This window comes from Humulus lupulus, chromosome 2 (genome assembly GCF_963169125.1).
Source record: "Humulus lupulus chromosome 2, drHumLupu1.1, whole genome shotgun sequence".
NCBI classification, from domain to species: Eukaryota; Viridiplantae; Streptophyta; class Magnoliopsida; order Rosales; family Cannabaceae; genus Humulus; species Humulus lupulus.
The window spans coordinates 27,602,667-27,619,462 of record NC_084794.1 but is presented as its reverse complement, the minus strand read 5'-3'; positions in this window follow the sequence as shown (position 1 = coordinate 27,619,462).

Here is a 16,796-nt window from a genome sequence, read left to right as displayed (position 1 = left end):
GATCGCCATGAATCCGACGGACCAGGAGCATACTAGCTTCATGACCCCAACTAACGTCTATTGTTACAAAGTCATGCCGTTCGGACTGAAGAACGCCGGTGCTACATACCAGAGATTGGTGAATAGAATGTTTGCCAACCAGATCGGGAAGAACATGGAAGTGTACGTTGATGACATGCTGGTCAAGTCAAAGACTGCCGATAACCATGTTTCCAACCTGGAGGAATGCTTCAAGATACTCAGGGAGTACGGTATGAGGCTTAACCCACAGAAGTGCACTTTTGGGGTCGCGTCTGGAAAATTCCTGGGTTTCATTGTCAACACTAGAGGAATCGAGGCGAACCCCGATAAGATCAAGTCACTGCTCAAGCTTCCCTCACCTAGGTCGTGAAAGGACGTCCAAGGTCTGACAGGAAGGGTGGCAGCCCTTAATCGGTTTATTTCAAAATCCACTGACAAGTGCCTGCCATTCTACAACCTGCTCCGGGGGAATAAGAAGTTTGAATGGACAGAAGAGTACGAGCTTGCGTTCCTCGACCTGAAAGCACATTTGGACGAGCTGCCTGTATTCTCCAAACCAAAGGTAGGATAGCCTCTTTTCCTTTACCTAGCTGTCACAGAAGATGCAGCTAGTGCCGTATTAGTCCGAGAAGAAGACCAGGTTCAAAAACTAGTCTATTACATCAGGAAGAGACTTCTCGGGGCCGAGTCCAGATACCCGTTGATGGAAAAGATGGCATTCTGTCTTATCACGGCCTCTGGAAAGCTCAGGCCGTATTTCCAATCCCACTCAATACACGTCATAACCGATCAACCTTTAAGGTAGGTTTTGCAAAAACCTGAAGCATCGGGAAGCCTGTTGAAGTGGGCTATCGAGCTCAGTCAGTTCAAGATTTTGTACACCCCACGAACTGCAATAAAAAGTCAGGCCCTGGCCAATTTTGTGGCAGAGTGCACAGGATTCAGAGAAGATCCTATGGAAGAGTCACCCCAGGTCACCTCGACCCGGGCGTCATGGAAGATCTTCGTGGATGGCTCATCTAATGAGAACGACTTTGGGGCTGTAATCATTTTGATATCCCCAGAAGGGCATAGATTCCACTCGGCGCTGAGATTCGGATTCAAGGTCTCCAACAACGAGGCCGAATACGAAGCTTTGCTGGCCGGGCTAAGGGTAGCCCAGGAGTTGAAGGCCAGCTCCGTTCAATGCTTCAGCAATTCCCAGCTCATGGTAAACTAGGTGCTAGGTGAATATCAAGCACAGGGAACCAAGATGGCTGCTTACCTGGCCAAGGTAAAAGTCAAACTGTTCGCATTTGAACGAGGCTCGATCGAGCAGATACCTCGAGAGCATAACGCTAACGCAGACGCCCTTGCCAAGCTCGCTACCTTCGGGGAGACAGAGGCTTTGGGGTTAGTACCGGTAGAGTTCTTGGAGAAACCAAGTATAGAAGAGGTCGGGGTGGAGGTCAAGATGATCGATGCCAGACCGACCTGGATGACCCCCATCCTCAAGTATCTCACCGAAGGAAAGTTGCCCGAGGGGCGTAATGATGCACGGAGGGTACTGTACCAGGCTCTAAGGTATACAATAGTAGATGGGGTACTGTATCGGCGTGGGCACTCCCTACCCCTCCTACGATGTGTTCTGCCAGGCGAAACAAAGACCATCTTGCAGGAGGTGCACGAGGGTTTTTGCGGGGACCACATTGGGGGGCAAAGCTTGGCCCTGAAAGTCTTAAGGCAAGGGTATTACTGGCCCACTCTATCAAAGGACTCGATCTCGTACGTCAAGAAATGTGAAAAGTGCCAAGGATTCGCCACAGTTGCCCGAGCTCCCCCAGTCAAGCTGAAGATGATCTCGTCCCCGTGGCCATTCGCGGTTTGGGGAATCGACCTGGTTAGCGCCCTCCCTACTGGAAAGGGTGGGGTCCGTTGTGCAGTGGTGGCTATCGATTACTTCACCAAGTGGGCTGAGGCGGAACCTTTGGCCACAATCACTTCCAAGAAAGTCCTCGACTTCGTGCTAAAAAGCATTATCTGCCGGTTCAAGTTGCCAAAGAAAATCGTATCTGACAACGGGACTCAGTTCGACAGCGACCTCTTCACGGAATTTTGTGAAAGGTACGACATTGTGAAGAGCTTCTCCTCCGTGGCCTATCCCCAGGAAAATGGCCAGGTCGAGGCTGTCAATAAGACGCTAAAGGCGAGCCTTAAGAAGAGGCTGGAGGAAGCCAAGGGGGTCTGGCTGGAACAGCTCCCCCAGGTACTGTGGGCATATTGGACCTCGCATCGGACTCCTACGGGTCGTACTCCTTTCTCCCTGACTTTTGGGAGTGAGGCAGTCCTTCCTGTCGAGATAAAGGTATCTTCGCATAGAGTCCAGGCGTATGACCAAGACCGCAACCACGAACTACTTTGTGCGTCCCTCGACCTGATTGAGGAAAGACGAGAAGATTTGCAGCTCCAGCTCGTGCATTACCAGCAAAAAATCACTCGTTATTTCAACTCAAAGGTCAAAAAACGCGCCTTTAGCATCGGCGACCTGGTCCTCAGGAGAGTCTTCTTAGCTGGTAAGGATCCCAAAGATGGAGTATTGGGACCGAACTGGGAAGGGCCATATCAAATCACCAAGGTCATAAAGGAAGGAACTTACAAATTAGCTCGGCTCAATGGAGAAGCAGTGTCACAAACTTGGAACACCATCCATTTGAAGAAATATTATCAGTAACACCCTTGTAAGGCTTACTCAGAAAGACCATTTTTTGTTAAGCAATGAGAATTAAATCTTTTTTCATTGTTGTGTATATTTGCGGATGTAATCACAAGTAACCACGAAAGACCCTTTCCTAATTACTTGGGGGGCATATGGTGCTTGGATACAACCAGGTCTATGGTGCGTGGATACAACCAGGTCACCCTAAAACTTAGAAGTTAATTCAAATTGATTGATCGTTGTTTTTCTTAAAAAGCACGAGATATCGATAGAAATTAACGCCAACTAAGTTTTCAAACTAACGTCCTAGATATAACCAGGTCCTAAAACTTATAAGTTAATTCAAATTGATTGATTGTTGTTTTTCTTAAAAAGCACGAGATATTGATAGAAATTAACGCCAACTAAGTTTTCAAACTAACGTCCTGGATATAACCAAGTCCTAAAACTGAGAAGTTAATTCAAATTGATTGATCGTTGTTTTTCTTAAAGAGCACGAGATATTAATCAAGAATTAATGCGAACTGAGTTTTCAAAGCAATGTCCGGGGTACAACTAGGACTTATCTTAGAAGTTGGCTCAAAATTGGTTATGTTTTCTCCTAGAAAAGCATAGAATGTCAATCGCAGCACCAACAAAAACTAAGACTTGCCAAAATGCATAAAGGTAAAGTAATGCAAATCAATTAAAAGCAAAAAAGTTGGTAAAACCAATTGTCTCAAGGTTAGAAAACCTCATACAAAGTTACAAAAAAAAATGTATACAAAGAATAAAAAAAAAAAAAGTCATAGGCCCCGCCAGGCTGCTCCGATGAGGTCACCACCTCGCTCTCCTGCTCGGCAGCTGTGGAGTTCTCCCCAGTCTCGGATGGCGCCTCGTGCTGAAGGTGAGCTTTGAACTTCTCTAGAAAGCTCTCCCAAGCATCCGCCCCCATGAAGGAGAAGTCACCATCTGGATTATAAACCCAGCAATGGTACAGCATAGCCTCCATGGAGGAGCTGGAGGTTGCCCTCTCCATCGCCAGGGCGGCCCTGGCCTCCTCGAGCTCAGTCCTCGCCGCAGCTAGTGCACCTTGGTAGCCTCGGCCTCCTGCAGCTTAGGCCGGGACACTTCCAGCTCGGCCTGTGCGGTTGCCAGGGCATCCTTAGCCTCTTGCGCCTGTTTCTTGGTAGTCTCCAAGGTGGCCAGGGCAGTCTGGTGTTCGCCCCTCATGTCTTTGAGCCTGGCCCGAGATCGGGATATGCTCCGGTGGAGAGCCAAGGCACCCTGCAAGGCCAAAATATGATAAGGCAACTGCCTTAGATAAAAAACAACAACAAATAAACATGTGGTGCATAACAAGCAAGGAATACCAAAGGCGAGGTCAGCTTACCGTGAGAGCCATCCCTAGCGAAGAATCCATCACATTCTCCGGGCTCCTTGTCTCGATCGCCCTTAGGTTAGTAATGGTCCATGGTGTAGCTCACCGTCTCATAGACCATTCCCTGAAAGACATCGGGGATCTTCTCCAGAGCCCGGGGGTTCACCAGGATGCGCACCTCGGGGGTCGTGGCCGCCAAGGTCCCGGGGGGCACCTCCTCATCCTGAGCTGAGTCGGAAACTCGCGGAGGAGGAGGAGGCATCTTCGTTGCAGGAGGGGGCGGGGGCAGTTTCTCCGGAGCTGCCGGAGCCTGGTTTTTTCCCTTCGCAGGGGACTTAAAGGTGCTCCCGATGGCCTTCTTGGCCAACCGAAGCTTTTTCACCATGGGCCCGGCGGCCCCAGAAGAAGGGTTCCCTCCAGGGAACATAGCTCACAGTCGGTGCTCCCGGGCTGAGACATCTCTTCTGAAAAAGCAAAGGCAAAGTATTAATATACAAATAGAAATATTTATGCAAGACATCAAAAATTAAAGGGAAAACAGATCTCAAATATATTGAAAGGGATCCTACCCTCCAAGCTAGAGGAGGAATCTATGGTCACGACCACCGTCGCCAGAGCTGCAGCGGGTGAGTCTAGGATAATGACTTCGCGGGCTGGACAAGGTTCTGGGTCTGAATCTGGCTCGGGACTAGACTCTTCTACATATTTCCTAAGGCCCGGAGCTACTATACCCTCCCAAAGAGAGGGCCACAATCGAAGGTTGGTCCCATACTCCTCAAAAAAGACCGACCTAAAAGCTATGGTGTTGTCTGCAACTACAGTTCCCCTAGGGCGGCTACTTTTGTATTCCAGCTCAAGCTGGTCGATGCACTGGAGTAAGGTTATGTCACGGTCTGGGTCACTTCGGTGACGTTGAACGGGCTGGTTGGGATTGAACCTAGCTAACCGAGGATCGGCGGTGGCCCTATCTAAGTCCCTGAACATGTAAGGATTACCTTGCCCAGAGGAACCTGCGGCTGCTCCGGATCGGACCCTCTCCTTCTCCGTTTCTTGGGTGACCTCCAGTGCCCGCTTTTTCCTCACGAGGGGCACCTCGTCCTCCTCGTCCTCATCCTCTCCTTCCCACGCGGCCTCCTCCTCGAGGATGGGTGCTTTCTCGCGGGCTGGAGGAGGGCCCCGAGGTCTCCTCAAGGCCAAAGTCTGACCCGGAGAGATCAGCTTGCACGCCAGCATCGTCTCGTCTGTCACGAGCTGACGATAGTCCTTTTCACTGGGGGACAGACCCGCTAGTATCTCGTATTGACCCCCGAGGGTCACAGACTTGGCCGTCCTCGCGAAAATGGCTGCATGATTGTTTCTAAGTCAGGAACAAATAGAGGGAGCCATTCATTAGTCAATTTACGAGCTAAGAGTAAAAGGTACTTACGAGGACGGTTGAAGTAATGAAGTTCACAGTTGCGAAACCCCTTAGACATAAAGAACTGGTCTTTGAAGTCATTGGGGTGGCTCGGCAGCTCGATGACCGCAGCCGTGTTTGGAAAACGGGTCAGGTAGTAGAACCCGTCACCTTGCCCCCTCTGCTCCGGGCTGGCCTTGAGGCTGAAAAAATATAAGCTATCCGCCGGGGTGGGGACCTCCTATTCCTGCTTCAGGAACAGATATCTCAACCCCGCTAACAAATGGTAGGAGTTAGGGGGGAGCTGGAAAGGAGCCAACTTCACGTAGTTGAGGAAGTCGGAAAAGTATTGGTCCAGCGGGAGGAAGGCCCCAGCCTTGAAGTGCTCGTCACTCCAAGCCGCGTATTCTTCATTGAGCGGCGCACATCTCCGCTCACCTTCTAGGGGAGGTCAGGCGATTAGGGCACCCCTCCCCAGCTCGATATTATGGGAAAGGAATATTTTATTCACTTTCCCCTGGTCGATGATCTTCGAGACGATCTTCTCAGCCTCAAAGAAAGTGTCGGGTGCCACCTCGAGCTCCCGCTCCACGGCCGGCCCGAAAACGGGGAGTGGAGAGTCCATCGCTACCTCTTTCCCTTTGAATTGTTGAGAGGACGAGTTGCCTGCGGTCTTCTTAGGGGCATTCTTCTTGGGTCCCATTTGGTCGCCTAGCGAACAAAAGAAGAAATTTTAGAAAAGGCGACCTAAGCATCAGAAAGAACCTGAAGCAAAATGTGTTCCTTTGCACGGGCTGAGATAATCTCAGCCCGTGGAGAGTGAGACCATGCGATTCTATGAACATGCGCCTGTGCTCCCAATGGATCCCCGATTACTCAAAATTCGTGTGTTAGGAGGGTTAGGATAAAAATTTTCCTTGGAAGGAAAGTTTCAGGAGGCAAGAAGTGCAAAACCGCCTGTGAAGCGTGTCCCCTAAGCTACCCGATTTTGCACCTAAAAGGCTGGATATTTTAAACAAGCATACCAAAAATCCTACCCAGAGGATTTCCCCAGAAGGCGTACCCTATTAGCCATGCTCCTAAATGGTTTTCTTCTACAATCGATGCCCTAAAATAAAAACCTACGCCCTTCATACCCACAAAAAAACCAACAGAATGTTGCATGTAGCTACAGGAACAATTTACCTAGGCTACAGTGAAGAAGAAATTCAAAGCATGCACAGTCAGAAAACTTACGGAGTGTTTTGCTGTGGGGATGATGAAGGGATCGTCTGGGTTGGATCCTCATCGGAATAGCTGGTGCCAAAGCCTCCAAGGAGCTCTTGCGCCTAAACTTCTGGAACGCTGGGAATGGTAACCGGGAGAAAAAGATGGTTTTTTGAGGATGATAAGAAAGAAGAAGATGGGAAATTTAGAAAATTTTCAAATAAACGGGTGGCCAGTGCATAAGGTGGCCACCCCTTTTATATACGTGAAAGGTCATGTGAGGAGGGCCGTCAGATTGCCCTGATGTGGGATCCGAGGCTCCCTACTCGAAAGTCGAAACGACGGTCGAGTATAGGCTAGGCCATTTAATGTGGTTCTCGGTAGATGTACCGTCACCAACCACGATGCTCCACGTATTCGGAGCCTGTGTAATGGGCGGAATACGAAGAGTCCATGAAGAAGCCTAAAAGCCCCCGCTGTGGCCACAGATGACGTCCTGTGCCACGAGTAGAGGCTTGGGGGGCAAATGTACGCCCGAATTTTCCACGGGCTATTAGCGAGCTGAGATATGGCATAATTATATCAGCCACGTGGATGCCACGTGGCCGGAGCTGTTGTTATCAGGTCTTATCTTTTTAGCTCGAGGTAGCCAAAAGTTTATTAAGATTACTTAAGAGTTGAGTCAGAGATATGAAGACCGTGGGTCAAGAAGGCATCTAGCCTGAGGTACGAGCTGGAATTGGAAGCTGTGACCCTTTATAAAGTCAACCACGCAATGTAAACGTGCATATATCAGACATCACGTGTCTGATATATCCCTGAATTTTCGGACACGCAGCATGAACGTGCGTGTTCAGGCACCCACGACTGGGTTGGGCCGTGCGGCCCATTATCCCCCTTTCCTATTGATTAGACCATACTTCATTTGTCAGGTTTTAGGAATTAATCATGAATGTCACAGAAGTGACATGATGGGTAAGAAGGTCACGGGATGACCCTCCTTACCAACTCCTAGGTGCCCTCTCCTATAAATATGGAGACCCTGGGAGTTGCAAGGGGTTGGGTTCTATTGTGTAATGAAATACCCTGTAAAGAATACCAGAAATATAGAAATAATATTGGCTGGTGGAGTAGAAGGATTTTAACCTTTGAACCACCTTAAAATGTATTCGTGTCATCAGTCCATTTTAAGATCATTCATCTATTTCGGTTCATTACTTAGCATTAATCCCATTCTCTTATTTTCTTAATTACCTGTTGGCAAAGAACCACGTCAACAGTGAGAAACAACATAATCGGAGGTAATTTAAGCTTTGAATTTCCAAGTTTCCATTTCCTTAAATTTCTTAAGTTTTGAATTTGGATTTTATGTTTTGAGGAGTTTTTGAATGGTTTGAAGCTTAGGATTTGATGGTTATGGGCCATTGAGATGATTGACAACTTTGTTTTTGAGATTTGGGTATGTTTGGATAGGATTTTGGAAGGTTTTAAAATGGGAAAAATAGAGTTTTATGACTGAGTTCGTGGTTGGGCCGCGACCCTTTTATTGTGTATCGCGGCCCAGGTTTAAAGAAGCGGGTGAATTGGCTGTTGGGGGCACTTTGGGCTGCGGCACCTTTTAGACAGGCCACGGCCCACGGCGCAGACAGAGAGGGGTTTAGCCCCTGTTCTTGAGCAGGCCGTGGCTCAGGTTTTTGGGGCCGCAGCTCAAAAAGGCAATTTTGGCCAAAATGAGTTTTTAGTAATGGCAACTTAAAACTAAGGGCTCGGGATCGATCCTACTACCTAGTTTGGTAGGATTTGACGTCCCGGATGCTAGGACTCAGTCTAGAAGCCTGTCTTTACTCGTTATTGGCGGGATTTTATATCATGGTTGTGAGTAGGTTATCACTAGGGGCTCAGAACCAGGATCGTGCTCGAGGGTTGTTTATTAGTAACCTATGCTTGGACCAAAGGTAAGAAAACTGCACCCAATATGTGATACATGTGATTATGGCATGGCCTAAATGTTGAATATAGAATTGAACAGAGCCTGAGTCTCTCTAAATGTGCATGATTATTATTATGCTTGTGATTCTGAATTGTTGAACAGGAACATGAATATGGCATGAACGCTTGAGTATGTGTATGATTCTGATTATGCTTAAGATTATTGATTAAGCATGTTGAATGCTTTGTAGCTGGATATTTGACATATGATATATGCTTGTTTGCATTATCTTATTGAGAAAGGCTTGACTTTTTAGTCAAGGACAGAAATAGCACACTGAGTGCTGGTCGTTATGGTTATTCTTAACCAGGAGCGGATCATACGCTTGACTGACCTATTGCTCGGGGGAAAACTCAGTGCCAGGTACACTAGATCAGCTCCAAAGATTATTATACATAGGATAAGGCAATAGGGCCCGAGGTGACTTATTAGTCCCATATCCTAACATTGACTTATTGGTCAAGGACGACATGAGCACGGTGAGTGCTGGTCGTAAAGCATTGACTTATTAGTCAAGGACGGCATTAGCACGTGGAGTGCTGGTCAGCGCTAAGTACACTTATACAGAGGATAGGGCTAAGATACCTGGGGTAACTTATTAGTCTCATATCCTAGCATTGACTTATTAGTCAAGGACGGGATTAGCACGGTGAGTACTGGTCGTAAAGCATTGACTTAATAGTCAAGGACGGTAATAGCACGCTGAGTGCTGGTAGTAAGGCATTGACTTATTAGTAAAGCATGGCAATAGCGTGGAGCGCTGGTCCATGTGGTTTAGCCTAACCAGGAGTGCATTATACACTTGACTGACCTATTGGTTGGAGAAAACTTAGCGTCGAGTACGCTAGATCATCTCCAAAGCTGGTTATACAGAGGACATGGCAAAGGACCCCAGGTTGACTCTATGGTCATCTATTCAGGGCAGAGGACCCCAGGTTGACTCCATGGTCATCTCATTAAGGCTGCAAGCCCTATAATGATTATTATACATGTACGCATGCATGAGTAAGGTTATTACTGCTAGGCATGCTTATTATGATTTGGTAACATGTCATTAACTGCTTATGAGCATGTTTAAGTTTTCTTGCTGAGCCTTGACTCACGGGTGCTATGTGTAACGCCCTACTACCCAGGGACTGTTACGGTGTGCATTTTAAGCAGTGCTACACTCGATAATCAAGTCATTTGACCATAATCGTGTAACTAAGTATGATTAATGATATAGGATTAAATTTATTAGTTAAGATACAACATTTACTGTATACATTGGGCTCCCAAAAATATAATTTAAAGGTTAATTACAATAAAAGATTTACAACTAGCTGACCTAAGCGGCAAAATAGGGTTTAACTCTAGTTCCTCTTTAAACCCTCGGTCGTGGCGGTCGAGCAGCCACATATGTACACATCGTCACCTAAGCTCTCCAACTCAAAGATGGTCAAACTTTCTTTTGCCTTTACCTGCACCACATAGCACATGTGAGTCGAAGCTCAGCAAGAAAACTCAATATGCTCATGAACAAGTAATAACATGTTACTAAGTCATAATAGGCATGCCTAGCATACCATACTCATGCATGCAAGCAACTACAAATAAATGTTTGTGGAATCATGCGCTCTGAGTAGATGACTAATAAGTCTCTCACTCTGAGGTAGATGACTAATAAGTCTCTCTGAGGTAGATGACTAATAAGCCTCTCTGAATAGTTGACTAATAAGTCATTCTCTAAATAGATGACTGATAAGTCTATCTCTGTATAGGTGACTAATAAGTCTATCTCGGTTAGATGAGTGATAAGTCTATCTCGATTAGATGACTGATAAGTCTATCTCAGTTAGATGACTGATAAGTCTATCTCTCTATAGATGACTAATAAGCCTCTCTGTATAGATGACAAATAAGCCTCTCTGTATAGATGACTAATAAGTTTCTCTGTATAGATAACTAATAAGTCGCTCTGTATAGATGACTAATAAGCCTCTCTGTATAGATGACTAATAAGCCTATCCTTATGTAGATGACTGATAAGTCTATCTCTGTTAGATGACTGATAAGTCTATCTCTGTATAGATGAATGATAAGTCTATCTCTGAGGTCCCATACCCTCCTAGCCATGTGACGTGTAAGTCACCTTAGCCTTTTGGCTCTGGCTCTAGATAACTAGCCTTTAGACTAGACAAGCGCTTTTAGTTTTCATCGAAATTAAGGTCGGTCAAGCATCCCATGCTTATGATGATAATGCTTATGTCGATTAGATCTAATCTTTTTCGGCTTGCGTTAAACATGCTAATACCGTTCTTGACTCATAAGCCAATACCATACGACCAGTGCTCAGTGCCACTGCCAAACTTGACTAATAAGTCACAGCTTCACAATCAATACTAACACCATTGTCGATTTCTGACTCATAGGTCAGTACCATTCATAGATAAGCAAGATTGCTAAGCATTTAATATGCAATCAATGTTCACATATAGAGCACTCAACATGCTTCATTAATAACCATGCATGTCACAAACTGGGTACAGTTTTCTTACCTCTGGTTCGAGCGAGAAATAATAAATGAACGACCCTTGAGAAATATCGATCCTTTGATCCCTTAGCGTTCACCTAGTCATAACCAAATATGGAATCCAATTAATGAAATCAACAATAAAAGGCTCTTGACGTAAACATCTCTCCCGGAACCTCGAATCATACTCAAACGGTTAGTAGATTCGATCCTGAGCCTTAGGAATTGAAACCCCGAGCCAAAAACCCTCAATAGTACCCAAAATAGGACCTTGGAAAAACAGGGTAGCGCTGCCCCCCTAGCGCCATAGCGCTACAAACATAGATGCTCAGCCATGGACAGCGTTGTAGCGCCCTCCCTTGGGCGCTGTAGCGCTACAACCAGGGTTTTTCAGCCCTGGTTTTTCCTCCTTCGATTTCTCAAATTCCAAGCTTCAAAACTTGACTCCATACCTCATTCAAACTCACAAAAATGAACCCAAATACCCAAAATACAAGTCATAGGTATCATAACCTAATCAATATTAAACTCCATTGAACTCTCACTATCCAAATCAAAGTTCTAGCTGAAAATCAATAGGAAAATAGAGCAAAACCAAAGTTTTTCCATGGCTAAAAACTTACCTCAAGCTCAGAATTACACCCTCTTCAATGGTAGAACATAACCCTAGACCCTTAAGACTTGGTTCCCTAGCTTGAATCTTCAATTGGGGCTTCAAAAATTTTAAGAAAGAAGAAGGAGAAGTGATGATCGGGAGGAGAAGAAATAATGCTCTGTTTTGGTTCAGTTCTACAACCTTCTAGTTGATATATACCCTTAGGTCAAAAGACCAAAATGCCCCTAGGTCATTTAAAGTCCTCTTAAGGCTACCAAGGGTAAAACTGTCATTTCTCCTCTAATCCCGTTAATCATAATTAACGTCATCCAATTTCCGTTATTCCCAATATTCTCAAATGCTAATACATCATATCCCATTACCCTTTAATTCCCGGTAATGTACTAATCCTCAAATTACCCCAAGACTCACCCCGAGCCCCGAAATTAACTCTGTTATGACCAAACCGCTAACTTGCATTCAAAGATCATCTCATGCTGAATGGCTCAAAAAAATCCACATTATAATGTGGTCTTATTCATAATTCACCAACATGCATAAAAATATACAAATCTGCCCTCAATGGGCCAAATTACCAAAATGCCTTTATAATGAAAAGTGGACTCATATGCATGCATTTATCATCATATAATAATATAATTCACATAATCATGCATATAATCATTTAATGGCATAATAAATCAATTATGACCCTCCCGACCTCCTAATCAAGGTCCTAAATCTTATTAGGGATTTTGGGGCATTACACTATGTGATGCACGTAAAGGGAAAATAAAGCTGGATCATCCTTGAGTTGAAGAACTTAGGTGACGATGTGTACATATGCGGCTGCTCGAACACCACGACCAAGGGTTTAAAGAGGAACTAGGGTCAAACCTTTTATTGTAATAAACCTTTTAAATGTATTTTGGGATCCCATGTATATAGTAAACGTTTTAGTGAAACGTTTGCATCTTTGACCAAAATTTTTAACCCTAAATCGTTAATCACGCTTAGTTACACGATTATGGCCAAATGACTTGTTTAGCGAGTTTATAACTATTTAAAATACACAGTGTAACGATTCCTGGGTAGTATGGCGTTACATGAAGGGTTCTGTGGAGACCATGCTGGGGGGCCAAATTTATCAAAAACGATTCTACGACAAGGGTATTTTTGGCCTACTACGATCAAGGATTCTATGGAGTTCATTAAAAAATGTGATAAATGCCAAAGATTCTCCAAGATACCTCAAGCAGCCCCAAAACGAGTTTAAACGGATGCAAAGCCCATTTCCATTTGCAGTTTGGGGAATAGACCTGATTGGATCTTCGCCTACAGTAAAAAGAAATGTCAAGTACGCAGTATTCATTTTTGACTACTTTACTAAGTGGGTAGAAGCTGAGCCACTCGCAACAATCACGACCAAAAAAGTATTGGACTTCATTGTCAAAAAAATTGTATGCTGTTACGGACTGCCAAAAAAGATCGTTTTAGATAATGGCACACAATTCGACAACGACCTGTTTACTGATTTCTGTGAACGACATGGAATAAGAAGAGCTTTTCATCAGTAGCCCATCCACAAGCAAACGAGCAAGTAGAAGTTGTAAACAAAATGCTAAAGGACACACTGAAGAAAATTCTCAAACAGGCAAAAGGAACATGGCCAGAAGAACTACCTGAGGTACTCTGGTCATATAGAACAACACATCGAACGACAATAGGCCATACGCCATTTTCTTTGGCATATGGGTATGAAGTCATGTTACTAGTTGAGTTAGATCAACCCTCACATAGAAGGATAACATACAAACAACCAATTACTGATGGAATCTTTGGACTCAATAGATGAAAGGCACAAGCACGCCCAATTACGTGTTGCAGCTTACCAGAAAAAGTTCGCTCGATATTTTAACTCGAAAGTGTGCGAAAGAAAGTTTGACGTAGGCGATTTGGTACTTCAAAGAGTTTTTCTCAATACTCGCGACCAAGCTGTAGGAGTACTCATACCAAACTAAGAAGGTCCATATCAATTTGAAGAAATTCTTCAACCAGGCACAAACAAACTTGTTCGCTTAAACGGAGATCTCGTTCCTCGCTATTGAAATGGAGAACACGTGTGCAAGTATTATCAATGAACATTTACTTTTAATGATTTTTCTTGTATTTAGTTTTACTATTTACAAGTTTTTGAACAAGGGCTAGCCAGTTAGATGGTTGGTCGCTTATAAGTGTAAGATCAATTTTTGATCACTCACATAGACACGAATTTTTGTCCATTTTTTACGAGAAATATAAGGAACTGTGCACAGTCAGTTATTCTTGCCAATTATTGTATTCATTACAAGTATTTTCTCATTGCGTGTGTTCTTTTTCTATATTTTAATGTATGTATATAAGTACGCGAGCAGTAATGTTCAAATAGGTATTGGTCAATGGCAAGAGACCGAGCACCTTGAACTTCTAGATCACTTGGGGGGCATATAAGATACTAAGCAAGCAAAGCATATTGTAAACATATGTAAACACACGAGCTAATAAAGGGAAACCATACTACGAAACTTAGAATATTTTTCAAAATTTTGAAATAATAAAGTGTTATGCTAAGTTCAGTCATACGATAAGATGGTTGTACGCCCTGATTTTCCCACGGGCTGATTAGCGAGCTAAGTTGCGGCCTAATCACGATTATCTCGTGGACATCCCTCAAGACCGGAGCTTCCACCATAAGGTCATACCTCCTTAGCTCGAGACAACCCAAGGGTTCGCCAAGATTGCCTAAGACTTGAGTCTGGACTCTGAAGGCCGAAGGTCGAGTTAAGTATCCAACTCGTGGTACGAGCTGGATATGGAGGCAATGACCCTTTGTAAAGTCAACACACGCAAGGTAAACGTGCATATATCAGAGTGCACGTGTCTGATATGCCCCTGACTTCTCGGACACGCAGCAGGAACGTGCGTATTCAGACACCCACGACTGGGTTGGGTCGTGCGGCCCATTATCTCCTTACCTATTGATTTGACCACACTTATGTGTCAGGTTTAGGAATTAATCATGAATGTCACAGAGTTGATATGATAGGTAAGAAGGTCACGTGATGACCTTCTTACCAACTCCCAGGTGCCTTCTCCTATATATATGGAGACCCTGGGAATTGATAGGGGTTGGATTATCTCTTGTAAGAAATGTCCTATAATCATATACCCAGAATAGAGCAATAATATTGACTAGTGGAGTAGAAGGATTTTAACCTTTGAACCACTTAAAAACCGTGTCTTGAGTCACCTTTCCATTTTCTAAGATCATATATATGTTTCGGTTCATTACCAACACTAATCCCTTTCTCTTCTTTCCTTAATTACCTGTTGTCGAAGAACCGCGTCAACAATTTGGTTCTTTCATTGAGAGTAAGTCCGATTCAGTGCTGTCGCAAACATCCAACTATGGTGACAACTCGATCCAGGCACGACAACGAGACAGAGCAACATGATGGGCAGGAGGCTCATCATACTGCCGACCATGGTGAACAAGCTCCTGAAGTCCAGCAGCGGCCAGGAAAACAGCCGGCGGGCCAAGACGACACCGGAAGTTCGGTACCTCGGCCACCTAATCCTAACCCAGGTTATTACACTGTGGTGGAAATGGAGAATGCTCAGCTGAGGAGCCAGCTAGCAATAGCTAGCCAGCAGATCAAGGATGTGCTGGCCTGACTACCCCCTCTCACAATCGACGCTAACGTCGGAGAGAGGCAAGGCGAGGCTCCTAAGTCTCGCCGGGGTAATCAGTCCAGGCATAGCCGTTCAGACAGACTTCCGACGCCCAACTTCACTCCTTCATCACACCATCGAGAGGCAGACTTCAGAGGAATGCCTAGAGCCGAACAACAGCAATACAGCCATTCGGTTAGAACGTCGACTCCTAGCTCTCAACCATCCTCGAGCGCGCCCAGGAGAGCTCGAGGAAATTCCCGAAGGAGATCCGGGGAGGGCTCACAGCATTAGCCCGTCCCCAACAACCGTCCCGCGCCTCGTCCAGATCGCCAGGTGCGGGACCAGTGGGTTGGCAGGGCCGAAAGGCCCCCACCGAATCTAATCCTACCTGACAGAACCAGGATCGCCTCTCCAGTCAGGCATCCTCCATCTCCGATCAGATATCCGTCTCCTCCTCGGCCCGTCCGAGATATCCCAGCCTATGGGAGTAGTAGGAGAACCCCGCCATCAGCTGGACCTTCCCGGCGTAGCAGGGTGCCAAGGGAAAGCTCAGATCCTCACCGTCAAAGGCGGACTCCCAGCCTATCTAGCAGGAGCCACTGGACCGGCAGTCGCCGGAGTGATCTTTCTGGGGGAGACCTACGCCAGCATTTGAGTTCGGCGCAAAGTCCTCGAGTTACCCAAGGAGGCGACCTTCGAGATCGCCTAAACTCCCATAGAGGGGAGCATGTGGGAGGAGACAGCCATGCTCGCTCAGGGGGGGCCCTGTCCGAAGTACGTAAGGGAGGGAATGCCCCAAATAACCTATCTCAAGATAGGAGGGGCAATAACCCACCAAATATGTACAATGGATCCGGAGCTGTTGAACAGCCTCGGAATAACCAAGGACATCAGGACCAAACCCTCGAGCGCCTGACTCAGATGGAGGAGCTGATGAGGAAGCTCCTGTCAGAAAAAGAAAAAGATGAATATGATTCAGGGGACGAGATGGAACTCTTCGCCCCCAGTATAGCCGCAATGGTGTACCCATATGGTTTCCGTATGCCTCACTTGTCAAAGTTCAATGGGGACGGAGACCCATCGGACCATCTAAGGATGTTCAACACCCTGATGATGGCCCATAACATTGGCCCCGAGCTGAGATGTTTAATCTTCCCTTCCACACTGACTGGACCTGCCAGACAGTGGTTCAAGCAAAGTAAAAGACAGTCAATCAGTTCCTGGAAAACCTTCTCAGCTGACTTCAAAAGGGCATTCTGAGCCTCTCAGGCCGCCCGTGTTCAGGCCGACTCCCTGGCTAATGTGAG